Source organism: Lontra canadensis, unplaced genomic scaffold, assembly GCF_010015895.1.
Source record: "Lontra canadensis isolate GAN:19392208 unplaced genomic scaffold, GSC_riverotter_1.0 scaffold25, whole genome shotgun sequence".
Lineage (NCBI taxonomy): Eukaryota > Metazoa > Chordata > Mammalia > Carnivora > Mustelidae > Lontra > Lontra canadensis.
The window spans coordinates 20,406,325-20,423,873 of record NW_022631019.1 but is presented as its reverse complement, the minus strand read 5'-3'; the positions used below and the strand labels follow the sequence as shown (position 1 = coordinate 20,423,873).

Below are 17,549 nucleotides of genomic sequence, written 5' to 3'. Positions count from 1 at the left end.
GACTCCGCTTCCCGGGGAAGGCCTCACTCTCGTGACCCCAGGAACACGACCTGAGCAGAAACCAAGAGTTCGATGCCTAACTGACTGTCCCACCCAGGTGTCCCTCTGCATTGCTTTTTAAAATTAATCTGTCACTATATTTACCTTGACAGCACATAAACTAATTTTAACCTATTAGAGTCTTATATTTATTTTCTTAGAACTTTTTTCACAAAAAGGCATGTAGTTGGATGTATTACTAAATTTAAGAGAAACTGCCCAGACTTTTTAAAAAAGAATTTATTTATTTGTTTTAGAAAGACAGCACATGTGGAAGCAGCAGCGGGGGTGGGGGTGGCAGAGAAGGAGTGAAAGAATCTCAAGCAGACTCCTTGCTGAGTGAGTAGCCCAATGCAGAACTTGATCTCTTGACCCTGAGATCATGACCTGAGCTGAAACAAAGAATGGGACGCTTAACCAACTAAGCCACCCAGACACCTCTGCCCAGACTTCTCTACTGGTCAAGTTAATTAGATCTAACTCTGCAAGGTCATAATTAGTGGCTTAATTTATCACTAAACTAAGGGGAGCTTGGGTGGCTTAGTTGGGGGAACATCTGACTCTTGGTTTCAGCTCAGGTCATGGTGGCAAGGTTGTGGGATCGAGCTCCCCACTCAGTCTGGAGTCTGCTTGGGATTCTTTTGCCCTTCCTCTCCCTCCCCCTCTAATCCTTCCTGCAAATACTCTCTCTCTCAAATAAATAAATAAATAAATAAATAATTTTAAAGATTTTTTTTTTATTCGTTTATTTGACAGAGAGGGAGATCACAAGTAGACAGAGAGGCAGGCAGAGAGAGAGGGGGAAACAGGCTCCCCTCTGAGAAGAGAGCCGGATGTCGGGCTCGATCTCAGGACCGTGAGATCAGGACCTGAGCCGAAGGCAGAGGCTTAACCCACTGAGTCACCCAGGCACCCCAAATATTTTTTTTAAAAAGAAAAATTTTCACTAAGCTGGAATAAAATTAACCTTCTATAACAAACATAGTTTACAGCTTTAAGTGAGTAACCACTGTTTTCTTTTTTCTTTTCTTCTTTTTTAGAGAGCGAGAGAGAGAGGGCGTGAGCAAGGCGTGAGGGGCAGAGGGCAAGGAAGAGAGAGAATCCCAAGCAGGCTCCATGCTCAGCAAGAAGCCCAATGCTCAGCTTGATCCCACCATGGCTCTGAGATCAGGACCTGAGCACAAACCTGTGATACCCAGGCACCACCCCTTCTTATCTTTCTAAACAAAGGAGAATGGAATACCCAGGGCCTAGCATTCTCCAAAGCACTTGGATTAATGGCTTCTCACCTTCTTGAGTTTCCTTATAAAGATCAGTATTTTAGGGTATATTACAATTTTTTCCCGCATTTCTAAACTCATGAAAGCTTCATAGCATAGCTTCTATGTCTCCATTCTTTTCTGATTTTTTTTTAAAGATTTTATTTATTTATTTGACAGACAGAGATCACAAGCAGGCAGAGAGGCAGGCAGAGAGAGAGGAGGAAGCAGGCTCCCTGCTGAGCAGAGAGCCCGATGCGGGGCTTAATCCCAGGACCCCGAGATCATGACCTGAGCCGAAGGCAGTGGCTTAACCCACTGAGCCACCCAGGCGCCCCTCTTTTCTGATTTTTAATCATTTATATAAGTATGTATCTGAATAATTACAAGCACTTTACATATTTTTAATTCTCATACAGCTCTGTGAGATAAGGTCTTTTTCCCTTCCTCTTCCTCCTTCTTCTTCAATAAGTGTTTTTTAAAATCTCCATTTTATAGGTGAGAAATAAGAGGTACTGAGAGGTTATTTGACCTGTGTGGTGTCATCATATAACTATCAGTGGGAGAGCCAGCAAATTCTGGGAGAAGAGACATAATCTCTCTAAAGAGGCCTTGTTCTTAATCTCTACACATTCTCACTTTAGGAAGAAAGAAACAAACAGAAACAAAACAACCCCAGCAAATTTGCCTGACATGTATAACATAGAAATGAATAGTCTCCTTCATCCTTATCAGCAAGAATTAACTGTTTATGTTTTACGTTTAAATCTAACAGAATACAAATGCACAGATAATAGCATTCTTAGGGAGGACACAGACATAATTAAAAGCAAATATTAATCTATTCTCTGGCTGGCAGAAAACTTCCAAGAGGCTTGAGTTTGACTCATCTCTAGCCTAGAATAAGGGAAGGGGAAGGCTGGAATTGGACAGGGATAATGGTTGGGGATGACTCAGCTTGGTTATGGGCAACTGGCCAGGATCCCCATAGCAAGGGGTCACCTGAACAGGAGGGGAACCCAGAGTGGGAATAGGAGGTCAAAGTGGGTCACACTGATGTTAAATACAGTGAAAGCAGGGCAGAAACCAGGTATTCTAGATGAATCCAGCCAGAAAGGATGATTCAGTACCAGTAAGGGAAGGAGCTGGTCTCTGGGTATCTTGTTGCCCACTCACAATTATGTGGAATTTCAAGGCTGTGCCAAGACAGCTGCTATTGGACATCTGTGCAAGAAGATACTATCTCAAGTGTGTTAATTAAAATAGAAAGGCATCCTGGTAAAAGAGTGTTGGACATGGCAGGGATATGACCATGAGTGGGAGACAGGCACCCAGAAGTGGTTAAAGTGGGGGCTGTTGTAGATAGTACAAGAATGGGTATCACAATGGCCTAAGTCAGCAGTTCTTAAATTTTTTGATCTTAGGATCCCTTAACAGTCTTAAAAATTATTGTGAAGCCCAAAAGCTTTTGTTTAAATGGGGTATAGCTATGAATATTTGCTCTTGTACAAATTAAAACAGAAATTTTTAAAGTAAAGCACATATTTGAATACATATTCCTTAGCCATCAGAGCAATAACATGGGAAACTGCACCATACTTTTGGGAGAACAAGAGTGAAAAAGTGAAATACTGAATTAGTATTATTTTAAGATAATTTTTATTTCACTCACTCCCTAATAATGTCTTGGAGACTTCCATACTTGAAGAAACACTGGTCCAGATAATATGTAGCATCTTATATCTAGGTAGTCCTGTATAGTCTACAAAGCTCCTTGAATCGGGAAGAGTATTCTTATTCCCATTTTATTTTATTTTTATTTTTTTAAAGATTTTATTTATTCATTTTGACAGACAGAGATCACAAGCAGGCAGAGAGGCAGGCGGAGAGAGAGGAAGGGAAGCAGGCTCCCCGTCGAGCAGAGCCTGACGTGGGGCTCGATCCCAGGACCCTGGGATCATGACCTGAGCCAAAGGAAGAGCCTTTAACCCACTGAGCCACCCAGGCGCCCCTCTTATTCCCATCCTATAGCTGGAAAGCACACTGCTGTGGGAGCAGTGGAGGGACCCAGCAGAGGAGGGACCCTGCCTCTAAAGAGTTCCTGCTGAGATGGTGCCCTGGGAGCCTTCACTGCAGCAACTGAGTCTTCTAAGCTTCCAATGATTCCCAGGACTGGTCATGTTCACTCAGATGCTGGAAAGCTGTAGAACTGTCTGGAACTCCAGGCTATCTGGGGTGTGGGGGGGTGTTAAAGGCAAGGACATCAGGTGCTCAGATATCCATGTGAGGGACTCTAATATAGTCATCAGGCAAATATGGAAGGATTTACCTAGAAGGCAGAGATAGTGGGTACTGAGCATTTTCAATTTTAATGTTATCCCTTCTCAGTGTTCCCCACATGAAAGAAATCATTCTAGGTGTCTAAAGCAGAGAATTACTTTAGGAAAATAGATGTTTAGGAAACTATTGGAAAGTCTGAAGAAGAGAGCCTGGAGGCCAACTGGGGTGTTACTGATCTCAAGAACATACCTCTGTAACCAAGGTTCAGGAGTCGGAAAGCTAAGAATGGAGAACTGCCTTCCTGGTCTCTGTTGTTAACAACTACCTTTCTGACTCATGGAGCTGGAGATAGAAACTGAGATACTGCCACAGAAAACCCCCACATCTCTAGTGATGATCCTACTGACCAGTAGAAACAGCTAAGTGCAGGAAAATGGCCTCTTTCTCATTTCTCTTGTAAATTGGACCCAAGTGCCTCTAATTGGCAATACCTAGTTTTCATCCAGAGCCCTAGTGATCAGGGAGCCTGAGAGGTGCCGTCTTTAACCCTCCCACCTTCGCAGTATAGGAAGGCTCACTAGAGAGAAGTGGGAATGGATATTGAGCCCCAGCTGAACATGTGAAACACACAACATTTCTGACCACAGATTGGTTGGAATGTGAGTTCCACAAGGGCAGGAGTTCGGTCTGATTTGTTTTCTGCTGTGTTCTCAGAGCCTAGTATATTACAAAGTAGCTGCTAAATAAATAGGTAGCTGCACATCAAAATGAAGGTTTCCCCGGGAGCTCTTCTGGTGAACATCAGATGGCCTACAGAAGAGGCAATAGGTCTAAGTTACTCTGACAATGGCCGGGTCTATCTGCATGTCCTCTATGTCTGCTTTGACCAATAGGCTATGATGGACATGTTCCTGTGTCAGCAGAATACTCTCTAGCTCCATCCGTGTAACTGCAAATGGCAAAATTTCATTCTTTATTATGGATGAATAGTATCCACGCATGCGCGCGTGCGCGTATGTGCGTAACATCTTACACATCCATCAATCTACGGACACATGGTCTATTTCCATAATTTGGTTATCATAGCTACTGCTGCTATAAACATTGGGGTGTTTGTATCCCCTTGCATTAGTATTTTTGTATTTTTTGGATAAATACCTAGTAGTGTGATTGCTGGATCATAGGGTAGTTCTATATTACATTGCTCTTTGGAAAATATAGTATTGTGGCAAGAAACACATATCATAAAATTTACCATCTTAACCATTTTAAGTGTACAGTTAAGTGTATACTGAACAACAATTACCCCGTCTCCTCCCTGTAGTCCCTGGTTACCACTAGTCTACTTTCCATATTAATGAATTTAACAACTTTAGATACTTCATGTAGATGGAATCATATAGTATTTGTCCTTTTGTGAACGGCTTATTTCACTTAGCGTAATGTCCTTAAGGTCCATCCCTATTGTTTTTTGTTTTGTTTTGTTTTTAAAATATTTTTATCTATTTTTGTGAGAGAGAGAGAGAGAGAAAGAGAGAGCGAACTTGCCCATGCATGTGGCACATGACATGTGGGGAGGGACAGAGAGAGAAGCTGGCTTCCCGCTGAGTAAGGAGCCCGATGCAGACCCAATCCCAGGACCCTGGGATCATGATCTGAGCTGAAGGCACACACTTAACCGCTTGAGCTACCCACCCGCCCAAGATTCATCCCAATTGTTAACATATGACAGGATTTCCTTTTTAAGGCTCCATAGTGTTGTTATACATATATATCACATCTTGTTTATCCATTTGTCTGCTGATGAACACTTGGGGTACTTCCACTTCTTTGCTATTGTGACTAATGATGCTATGAATATGGCCATGCAAATATCCCTTTGAGACTCTGCTTTCAATTCTTTTGGATATACATTCAGAAATGGGAATGCTGGGTCATACAGTAATCCTTTTTTATCCCACCAACTATAGATTGCTTTTAGAGGTTCAACTGTCATGTGTATAATAAGATATTGTCTTAAACACAACAGAGAAGCGAACAGAAACAAAACTCAGACCATTGTGCTTCAGATATATCAGTGAGGAGAGTTTTAATTGAAAACTGTTAACAAAACACTGATCATACATTCATTGTGTGTTTTTAAAAATGGAGATGTATAACTTACAAATCTTATTTTTAGACACTTTCAGTGTGATTAGGCCTGTGTTTTGATTTGCATCTGTATTTGTTTAGAAAGATCTGGCTATAGAGGCACCTGGCTGGCTTAGTTGGAAGAGCATGCAACTCTTGATCTCAGGGTCATGTGTTTGAACCCCACATTGGGTGTAGAAATTACTTAAAAATAAATAAATAAACTTAAAAAAAAAAGACCTGGCTATAATATTTTTTAGCTACTTTATAGTTTTTAAAAAAGATTTTATTTATTTACTTGAGAGAGAGAGAGTGAGCACGAGCAGGGGCAGGGGCACAGGGAGAAGCAGACTCCCTGCCTGGGGGACCCCGATGTGGGGCTCGATCCCAGGACTCTGGGATCATGACCGGAGCCAAAGGCAGACCCTTTACTGACTGAGCCACCCAGGCATCCCAATTTTAGACTATTTTAATAGCCCTTCTTCTTTAATTAATTCTTTAATAGCATTTCTTAAATTTTGAATGAAATATTTGAAATATTTCAAATCTATAGAAAATAATGTAACAAATATCTACTTACACCCAACTCAAATAAAACCATATTTTATTGTGTATTTCGTTAGCTCTGTCCCCAAGAGTAGTGCAGTAGGTCAGGAAAACAAACAAACAAACAAACAGTAAACATTTCCACTTCTATTGACTGTGACAGCAAGTAAAGATTCATGAAATCAGAGAACAGAAACTAGTAAGTAAAATGAATTCATACATGGCTACGTAAACTCTTCCTGTAGTTTGAGAGAAATCATGGTCTCTGAAGTCACACAAACCTGGGTTCAAGTTCTTGGTTTGCTTCTTGCCAGTTGTGTGGTCTTGAGCAAGTTCCTTAACCTATCTTCTTTTTTTTTTTTTTAAAGATTTTGTTTATTTATTTAAAAGAGAAAGCGCACAAGAGCAGGGGTGGGGGAGGGGCAGAGGGAGAGGAAGTAGCAGACTCCCCACTGAGCAAGGAGCCTGACCTGAGCCTGATCCCAGGACCCCGGGATCATGACCCAAGCCAAAGGCAGACTCCCCAAACGACTGAGCCACCCTAGGCGCCCCTCAACCTCTCTTTGCCTCAGTTTTCTCATCTGTAAGATGGAGATAATCATAACACTTCCCAAGTTTGTTGGGATGATTGAAAAATAAATATGAACACATATATTTACTATGTACAGTAAGTGACAGTGCAAAGCGTCAATAAATATTGGTAATTATTTATTTTACTTATTGAGCACCTACTATACGCCAATCACTCTTCTAGTACTGAAAATTCAACAAGGGAGATAAAGACCCCTATAAGGGTGCCTGGGTGGCTTAGTTGTTGGGGGGGTCTGACTTTAGCTTGGTTCATGATCCCAGAGTCGTGGGATCAAGTCCCACATCAGGCTGGCTGCTCTGTGGGAAGCCTGTTTTCCTCCCCTCTGCCTGCCGCTCCCCCTGCTTGTGCGCGCACTCTGTCAAATGAATAAGTAAAATCTTTAAAAAAGAAAAGATCCCTGTGGCGCTTTCTTTCTAGTGATAGACATTAAACAAGGTAATTTCAGATACTAATAGGGACTCTGAGGAAAAGGTATGGGAAGGGGATGCAGGAACTACTTTAGACAGCAGACAAGAGATCACGGAAGGCCCGTGGGAAGTCTTCAGGGGTGAATTTAACTGAGTAGCAGAAAGAATTAGTCATTGGAAGGTTTGGAGAAAAGCAGGAACAGTATGTGCTTAGGCTCTGAGGTAAGAAAGCTTGGTTTGTACAGGAAGAAAGGAAAGGATGGCTGGAACTGTATGTAAGGGGAAGGGAGGCTAGGCATGACATCTGAGAGTTAGGGAGAACAGGTCAAGAAGTGCCTTGTGGACCATAGATTAGAGCTTAGATTTTATTCTTTTTTTTTTTTTTTTTTAGATTTTATTCTTAAGGGACTGTGATGATATTGGAGGGTTTTTACTGTTAGCAGGTACAACATTCTTTGCTCTCGGGAGGAATTTGTATATGCTTTTCTCTGGCCCTGTTTTAGAATTCCGTACATGCATATGGTTTAGGAAAAACTGTTCTGGGAGATAGCACTTTGGTTACTCATGGGCTCCCCCCAGTGGAACTGGTGGCTCAGCTTGCATGGTTTCACATGAGCGAAAGCAAAGTAAATGGGCAATTTATCTTTTCAGTCAACAAACAGTTATTGGGCACCTACAAAGTGCTTGGCTCTGTTTCGGTGCCGAAATACATCTGTGAACAAAACACAAACACCAGTGCCCTCCTGGAGCTTACATTTTGGGTGTGTATATGTGGGAGAAAGACATTTAACCAAACTGAGCAGCAAATTGTTGGATAGGATAATGTTATTTGAGAAAAAATAAGTGAGGAATTGGGCTAGGAGGTGCAGGGAGGGTGGTGGTGCCTCAGTTTTAAATACAGTGGCAGGGAAGTTCTCATGAAGAGGGTAACATGTGAACAAAAATGTAAGGAGGTGACAGGGTGAATGATCAGTTATCTGGGGGAAGAGCATTCCAGGCAGAGAGATCAGCAAGCAGAAGGGCCTGAGTTTATGTGCAGGTTTGAGGAACAGCAGGGAGGCCAATATGCCTTGAGATGGGGGGGGGGGACAATGGGGAGTAGATGAGGTTAGTAGTACTTTGGGGGAGTAGGGAGGTGTCCCATGTTGAGGGGTTTCTAGACCAGTTTAAAGACTTTTTTTTTTTTTCCTCACTTGAAAATAGTAGTCCAGGGGCGTCTGAGTGGCTCAGTCCATTAAGTAACTGCCTTCGGCTTGGGTCATGATCTCAGGGTCCTGGGATCAAGTCCTGCGCTGGGCTCAGTGGGGAGTCAGCTTCTCCTTCTCCCTCTGCCCTCTGCTTGTGTTCTCTCCGTTGCTCTTTCTATCTCAAAAAAATAAATAAGATCTTAAAAAAAGAAAAAAGGAGTCCATTGGAGAAGGGACATGGTCTGCTTAAAGTTTTTTTTTTTTAAGATTTTTATTTATTTATTTGACAGAGATCACAAGTAGGCAGAGAGGCAGGCAGAGAGAGAGGAAGGGAAGCAGGCTCCCTGCGGAGCAGAGAGCCTGATGTGGGGCTCGATCCCACGACCCTGGATCCTGACTGCACGGAAAGCAGAGGCTTTAACCCACTGAGTCACCCAGGCCCCCCTCTGCTTAAAGTTTTAACAGAAGCTTGCTGCCGGGTTAATAGATCAGGGAAAAGTAGGGTTTAAAAAAAGAGCAGTCACACATTGTGGCTTTTACCAAGAGAGGCAGTGAATGGTCAGATTCTGAACAAATTTTGATGGCAGGTTCTGAAGATCTCTCTGATGAATTCGATGTGGGGGTGCAAGAGAGGAGTCAAGGATCTTAGTAAATGACATTACTTAATAAATTGTTGTCATAGGAGGAGGTGATCAAAGAATATACAGCCAAAAACTTAGAAAAAAAAGTAATTTAGAGGTGCCTGGCTGGCTCAGTCGGTTGAGCATCCAACTCCTGATCTTAGCTCAGTTTTTTGATTTCAATGTGGAGAGTTCAAGCCCCACACTGGGCTCTACACCGGGAGTGGAGCCTAATTAAAAAAAAAGAAAAAGAAAAAAGTATTTTAGAGGTGTATCAAGCAGTTTAAAAATAGTGGGTAATTTTTCTGAATTTTGTGGTATTTGTTAAGTTTTTAAAATTTGTAATTTGTGATTTCTTTTCTCACCCCAAAGATTCATTTTTATACCTCATATTGTATTTGTAATTTTGGATTTTTTTTTTTTAAACAGGGCCCTCAAATTGAATAAATCTCAAGCCCCTGCAATACCTGAATTCAGTCTGGCTCCTTGCCCATATTTGGGCAGTAATTTAAAGTTAGCGAAGCATTAATACTGTTTCTGACATAAAATAATGGGCACGAAATAGAAGTCATTGTAAGATTAATACAATTTTAGAAATAAGCTAATATTGGGGATTGAAACACCACCCTGGACTCGCCTCCCTACCAGTGTCTTCCAGAATTTCTTACCCATTCTTCCTCCCACAGTTTTTCTAAATCTGTCACATACATCGGCATTTCTGCTCACGATCGCTTTGGGGAGGCAGGCATTACACGAGTCTAAAAAAAAAAACCGTCTAAAAATATGAATGCTAAAATATTCTTTATCCCGCCTGCTTGTGCTTCAGCTGCGCCACAACACCACCGCCCGCTGGCAACCAAGGACCACCTCTCCGCACTACCCACTTCCAGGCTCCCCTCGAGCCGTAACCAGGGGCGGGGCTCTCGGGAGGGTGGAGTGGGCGGGGTCTAGATCCCTCCTCGCCCCGCCCCGTGAGGCCTGACACATGCGCCCAGAGGCTTCTGGTGGAACGAGGTGTGGATTGTGCGGTGACCCTGGCCTCTGACTTCCGGTTCCTAGGGATGCGCATCCGGGTCACGCTAACGCCGCGGTTTCCTCCATCCGCTTGGTTCTGCTGTGAGTCTGGACCAGTACCCATGTCCTGCTTTGGGGCCTCTGCAGCCTTAGAGTGAGTCTCCGCCGAGACAGGGTCTGAATGTGGCCGGTCGAATGCAGCCTGTAGGGGGACGGGTCAGAAGTTCTGTCTTGGTCCCTGTGGGTGGGGGTTCCCTTTGCCTGTCCCTTGTCCCTGCAATGCTTCCCTCACTTCAGCCTTTTCCCTCGCCGGCCTCGCCTCATTCACCTCGCCTTAGCCTTGCCGGTCCCCGCGCACCTCTCGCCTGGCTGTTTCCCCATCTTCATCCGCCGGTTACAAGCCCGGGTTTCTTGCCCTTTGCCTCAGCGCTTCCCTCAGCACTGCCTCTCGCTTTCGCCCGGCTCTCCTGTTAGCACCTCCCTGGTATCTACCGTTCTTTCCCGAAGCAGGACGGCCCACCTGCTCATTGTGCTTCCCCTCCTCCCCTGCGAAACCGAGCCTATCTTTCTGGGGTCCTAGGTCCCGTCCCCCTACTTCCATCACCTTCGACCCCTATGTCTTCCTGGGACTAGTAGGTGACATTTGTGCTTCGCCTGGGGTTCTCCCGCCTTTTCTTAGCTAGAGGAGGGCTTAGCGAAAGTCCCAGTCTGGGCCGATTTATCCATCCTGGAGGAAGTTTTGCTTTGAGGCGTTGTGTTAGAGTCAACTCTGGTAGTTCTGTAGTTAGGGAACAACAAAGGCTTACCCAGTTCTTTCCTGGAGCACAGTTCGGGGGGCTCTCTCTGGAGAGGACTAACAGGTGGCAGGCACACGAAACTGCTAGAGATGGGGCTTGTGTGGTCTTGTTAACTGACAGGCCATGAGGACGTCCTGTCATTTTTGTGTTCTCTCTCCCGTGAGAATGGATGTGCACGGCTGAGGTAAAAGTGCAGATGTTCTTGGCACGATCACCTTTGTTTTCTGCATAGGCTTTACTTACAGGACAGTTGCTATGACAGAGGACAGAGTTTCTTGGGAGATTTTTAGCCCCAGATTTGTAAGCTTTTTGCCAAAAATTTTAGTATCACTGAAATTTTGTTTCCTGCTAAAGAATGCACAGTTAGTAATTTCAAAAGTACATTTTCTTTGCTTGAACTCAGTGTGCATATGTATCTTTATCCTTAAGTCTCATGAATTGTTTCTTTGTTTCTCCTGTATTGACAAGTTTTCTATTTTTCTTCCCATTTCTTCATAAGCCAGGCATTATACTACATTATTACTTCGACTATTATTATTTTACTTTTCTTTATTGTTTTCACTTTACTCTTTTTTTTTTTTTTAAGATTTATTTATTTGAGAGGTGGGGGGAGCAGAAGTAGGAAGGGCAGGGGGGAGGAGAGAATCTCAAGCAGACTCCCTGCTGAGATTGGAGTCTGCTTAGGATGCATTTCATGACTGAGATCAGACCTGAGCCAAACCAGGAGACACTTAACTGACTAGTCTTAAAACCATCTTTTTCTCATTTGAGACTTAGGTTTCTCTTAAATTTCTTAAATTTCTGTGATGGCTCTTAGTCACCTCTAAGATGAAGAGATTGGATTTCATAGTGATTTGTGTCCCATTTCTCAAATTTTGTGATCTGAGGTGTATTTTGAGACACAGGTTTGGATAATTTTTATTTTTTTTTTGTGATGTTTTTAGTGGTGTCTAGCATTTGATTGCAAATGTTTTTCTGTGAGCAGCTTCTGAAATATAAATTGTGCTCTGAAATTTAGTACTTAAGTGAACAGAATAAATATAGCTTTTAGTGTCTGCTTCACTTTTGACTGATGAGTTATAGAAAAGTTTCTCTCATTATATGATACATATACATATGCAAGCATAGCATAGACCTTGGCTCATTCCAGAATTGAGCTGCTCCCTTCAGCTATTTTTAGCAAAGGACTTTGGAGCGTGGCCATATTCGTCCTGGAAGCCACAGAGAAGGACCCTTCTGGTTGGCTTTCAGGCCTTACCTAACTGCTGAGGGAAGACCTTTTGAAAGCTCCTTACCCATACCTCTTCCCCAGCACCTATACTGGAAACTCTAGCTTCTGTTCATCCTGGCCTCATCATTTTGCATCCTTAAAAACTAATCCCAGTGAGAGTGAGTATGGGCTGGCTCTCTGTTTTCTCACCTCCAGGTTTGTAGACTTTTTTTTTAGCCAGGGGAATTCCATAGATAGACTTATATTTGGATTGATGCAAGGCCCTTTTTCAACCTTTTTCATTTCTGAACTTTTTATTTCTTGGGATGTCTAAGTCTAAACCTAGATGGATTTCTCAGTTTACAACTGGAGGGAACCATAGAGCTCAAACTTACCCCTTCATTTTACAAATAAGGAAATCAAGATTTTAAGAATTGGTGATTTTCCAAGGTCAGTTTTTACAAATAAAGAAGTTTTGTGCATGCACTCAGAAGTGGGTTTTAGTTCCCTCAAAGTTGTAGGTCAGAGGGCACAACATAGTATTTAGTGGTTCATTTCAATACATTTGTGTCACAGGAATGAGTTTTAGGATAAGAAATTTGTGACATAAAATTGAAGGCTGAAGTCATTTCGCCTTCAAAGATGGACTCTAGAAAGAAGTTGTGTTGTGCAGACGTAGAAGTTGAGAAGTCTTAGGGATTCTCTCTCTTTCTTCCAAAATCACTTTAGCTTATTATGATATAAATGCTGCGTAAAAGCCTTTACATGGAATGAACATCCTATGGTCTTGTTGGAGCAATTGTGTTCATGCTCCTGGTCTTCCTACCCAATACTAACAGACCTTCTAGTTACTGAAAAGCCTGCATGTCTTATCTAACTTCCAAACAAACAAACAAACAAACGAAAATATCACTAGAGATAGCTCAGTGTATGTTTGTAATGCTCAGGAGAGGAATTGTTGTCAGTTTTCTATAAAAATTTCTCTTTTAGTTTAGCAGTCTTAGCTTGTACGCCTGAGGGCTCAATTTAAAATAAATTTCTGCATATTAGCTTATGCCTACAAGGTTTTCTCTTTTTATTTGGCTTACTTATTTTTGAATGTTGTTCTTTATTTATTTTTTTTTTTCATTTTACTTGCTACTGTGCTTTTCTTACATGGTTAATTTTTATTCTTTTTTTTTTTTTTTAAAGATTTTATTTATTGATTTGACAGAGAGAGATCACAAGTAGACAGAGAGGCAGGCAGAGAGAGAGAGAGAGAGGGAAGCAGGCTCCCTGCTGAGCAGAGAGCCCGATGCGGGACTCGATCCCAGGACCCTGAGATCATGACCTGAGCCGAAGGCAGCGGCTTAACCCACTGAGCCACCCAGGCGCCCGTTAATTTTTATTCTTGAACCCTGGGATATATTTTAAGGAAATGTAGTTTTAAAAATTTGAGAAACAAAAGTACCCCTCTTCCATGTTCTTACCAGTTGTACCTTGCAGCGTGATGGTTTCCGTGATCTGCTTGAGCCACTTCATAACTTCATTCTTTTTGTTTTGCTTTCAGATAAAAAGCTGATAGAACTTTTTTGGTAGTTTGTCTAAAAGACTTCGTGTTCTGTATATAGCAGCAGGGTATTTTAACTGAAATGTATTTTAAATGGAGGAAGAATAGTTCAAAATAGTTAACATAGACTAGTTTAATAATAGAAATAATTCAAAGTATATTTAAGAATATTAGGAATAGTTTATTCTCCTTATACATTCATTTTTATCAAGGAGTTAATTTGGAATAAAGTTGAAAATAGTGGACTTTCCATCTGCTAATTAACTTAAAAATGCAGGTGCATGTTCTTATACAGAATATATGGCTTAAGCTGTGAATATGTTTTATTGACAGAGAACATAGTGAATAATGGAATGGCAACCACATCATCATCTCAATATTTTTATTTGGTCCCATCAACCTAAATTTTAGGGTATCTAATTATTAAATGTAAAAATAATGAGAGTATTTTCTTTGTTATTTATAGTATATTTAAAAAGTTATTGGAAATATGGGCTTCATAAAATTTATCTTTACTATTTTCTCCTTTTAAATATGTAGTAGTGTTTTGCTTTTTCTTTTTAAAGTAATCTCTGCACCCAACATAGGGCTGGAACTCACGACCCCGAGATCAAGAGTCATATACTCTACCAACTAAGCCAGCCAGGCATCCCTTTATTAGTATTTTAAATTAGAAAAGGAAAAGTGTAAATAGTGCTAGCCTTTCAACACCCATTGAAATAATAAAATTAGATTAAAAACTCTTAACAGAGTAGGAATAGTGGGAACATACTTCAACATAATAAAGACCATATATGACAAACGCATCACAAACATAGTCAACAGTGAAATAGTGAAAGCCTTTTTTTTCTAAAATCAGGAACAACGCAAGTATGCCCACTCTCACTGTATTTATTCAACATAGTATTGGAAGTCCTAGCCACAGCAGTTAGGCAGAAAAAGAAAAAAGAAATGTATCCTAATTGCTAAGAATAAGTTAAACTGTTACTATTTGCAGGTGACCTAATTCTGCATGTAGAAAACTTAAAGTTTCCATAGACAACTATTAGAATTAATGAATTAAGTAAATTTGCAAAATAAAATACCAGTATACAAAAATCTGCTGCATTTCTCACAATAATGATGAACTATTAGAAAGAGAAAACAGGGGCACCTGGGTGGCTCTGTTGTTAAGCGCCTGCCTTCAGCCAGATGGTGATCCCAGGGTCCTGGGATTGAGCCCGGCATCAGGCTCCCTGCTTGGTGAGAAGCCTGCTTCTCTCTCTCCCACTACCCCCTGCTTGTGTTCCCTCTCTCGCTATATCTCTCCGTCAAATAAATAAATAAAATCTTTAAAAAAAGAGAGAGAGAGAGAGAGAAAAAACAATCCCATTTACAATGGCATCAAAAAGAATAAAATGGGGGGCGCCTGGGTGGCTCAGTGGGTTGAAGCCTCTGCCCTTGGCTTGGGTCATGAACCCGGGGTCCTGGGATCGAGCCCCGCGTCAGCCCCGTCTGGCTCTCTGTTCGGTGGGGAGTCTGCTTCCCCCACCCCTCTCTCCCTGCTTGCCTCTCTGCCTACTTGTGATCTCTGTCAAATAAATAAATAAAATCTTAAAAAAAAAAAAAGAGTAAAATGTCTAGGAATAAATGTAACCAAGGAAATGAAAGATCTGTGCACAGAAAACTCTAAGAATTTAAAAATTGAAGACGACGCAAATAAATAGAAAGATAGTCCATGCTCATGTATTGGAAGAACTAATATTATTACAATGTCCATACCACCTGAAGCAATCTATAGGATCAGTGCACTTCCTTTCTAAATTCCAATGACATTTTTCATAGAACTGAAACAAGGAACTCTAACATTTGGGTGGAAAATTCAAAAAAAAAAGGGAAAAAGAAAAATTTAAAAAATAGTGCTGACTTACTGTAACTTAACAGATCCCCCCTAGGCAGTCAGTGCTTAATGTCTTAAAGATCTTACTATAGATTGTGTTGGATACACTTTAACTTATTAGCTTGGTTAATATTTGTACTAATTAGATTTGCTTTTATTTGCCTTAAAAAATAGTTAGCAGTAATCTTTGTAACACATGTCTTTTAGCAAATTTATTTTGGGTGCCTACTATGTACCATTTTAATAATATATATATAGGTTGTTCATGTGAACTAGGTAACATTAAGGCTGACATATACACTTAAATCCTAAATTTGGTTTTCTTTGTACATATTTGAATTAAACTATAAGATTTAATATAATGTCCATTATGGGGGGTAGCCAGAAAGAGCAGCAGCAGCAGCAGCAGCAGCAGGGGGGTAGAAAACATAATTAGAATTAAAATAAACCTTAGTCCTAAGTGTCACTTCTTACCGGTGACAATGGTAGATGATTTTTTAAGCTAGATTTTATGGTTTTCTGTTTTGAAAATACTTTGGTTTTTCATCATTAATTGAGTTTAAGGTTCTTGTGTTAATTTGCATCACAGTTTAATATAAAATCCTATTCTTTATAGGTACAATTAAATAAATTTCATTTGGGAAACTTCACAACTGAACTGTAAAAATGTAATGGTAAAACAGTAAACATTAAAGCAGCTTTACATAGCTCTTACTATGTGCTGGGAAGTATTCCAAGTGGTTTACATATATTAACTCTTTAATCTTTACAGCCCTGTTAAGTACTGTTCTTATCTCCATTTTACAATAGAGGAAGCCAGGGCAGAGAAGTTACATAACTTGCCCAAAGTAACAAAGCTAGTTAGCCAGAGAGCTGGATTTGAGTTTAGTCTCTCTGGCTTCAGAGTTCATGACCTTTTTGTACAGATTTCTACTAGTTTAGTGATTTCTTCCTTTGTAGGTTAAGGTTACCTTAGGGGTTTTACATGGTCTTTTTATCAATGCTGGCTTAAGGCAAATTGCAAACCCTGTATTTCCTATGTTTCTTAGAAGGCAAAAATCATGTATTAAGAAAGGAAAACAGGACCAGATCTTTCCCTCTTAAAAAATTACCTTGTTGGGGCACCTAGGTGGCTCAGTCAGTTAAGAGTCTACCTTTGGTTTGGGTCATGATCCCAGGGTCCTAGGATTGACCCCACATTGGGTTCCTGGCTCAGCAGGGAGTCTGCTTTTCCCTCTCCCTCTGCCATTCCCTCTGCTTGTGCTCTGTCAAACAAATAAAATCTTAAAAAAAAAAAATTATCTTATGGAAGTTGGTTACTTTTGAGTTTTTAAGAGAAAAGGTAATACATTTAATACAATACATTCTATATTATTAACATGTCTTACCTCTAGATCTTAATATTTTTCCTTTCTTTGATCTGCAAAATATTAAGCAAATTTATGTAATAGTCTCAAGCTCTGAAATCTTAGTGTCCCCAATATGAATTTAACAACTCTGAAATATGAAACAAAACTAAAACTGAAATTTCTGACTTAGTTATATCTTATTTTCAAATTTGGAAATTTGTGCAAAATTGTTTTTAGTTTTACTTAGAAAAGAGGAGAACTTTTGCAAATTAATTCCTTTGTAAATTGAAAAATGCAAATAGTAATTTAGAACATTATTAGTCATATTAATATTATTCTTTTGTTCTTTTATTATTCCCAAATATAAAAATTCTTGTGTGTCCTAAGGGAAGGAGATGATTTTACATCAGTTCAGGTGGTAGTTTAATGTAAGAGTCTGGGACTGAGATATGCAAAGTGATTCTTCTGAGTATTTTAAAAAAAATTGAGAATCACGAGATCTGGTTAATAGGAAAAAACTACAGTATTATTTCTGGTAAGAAAAGACACTTGTTTAGGGATACTGCTTATTTTATTTCTTACATATTAACTCCCATTTATTTATTCAGACATTAATTAAGTATACCATTTTTCATAGTCTTGATTTTTTTTCATTTTGGTGGGAAAATACTGTTATGGAGCTGAAAAGTCT

General features: G+C 40.5%; 1 protein-coding gene across 2 annotated transcripts in view; it reads left to right on the top strand.

Moving 5' to 3' along the window:
* Positions 1-10,070: 10,070 nt before the first annotated feature.
* EYA3 (EYA transcriptional coactivator and phosphatase 3) overlaps positions 10,071-17,549 on the top strand; it is a 105,266-nt gene continuing 97,787 nt past the window's right edge. For both annotated transcript variants that reach the window (XM_032863909.1, XM_032863908.1), the window contains exon 1: positions 10,071-10,228. The gene's annotated coding sequence lies outside the window, so the exon portion shown is untranslated. The remainder of the gene's footprint in view (positions 10,229-17,549) is intronic.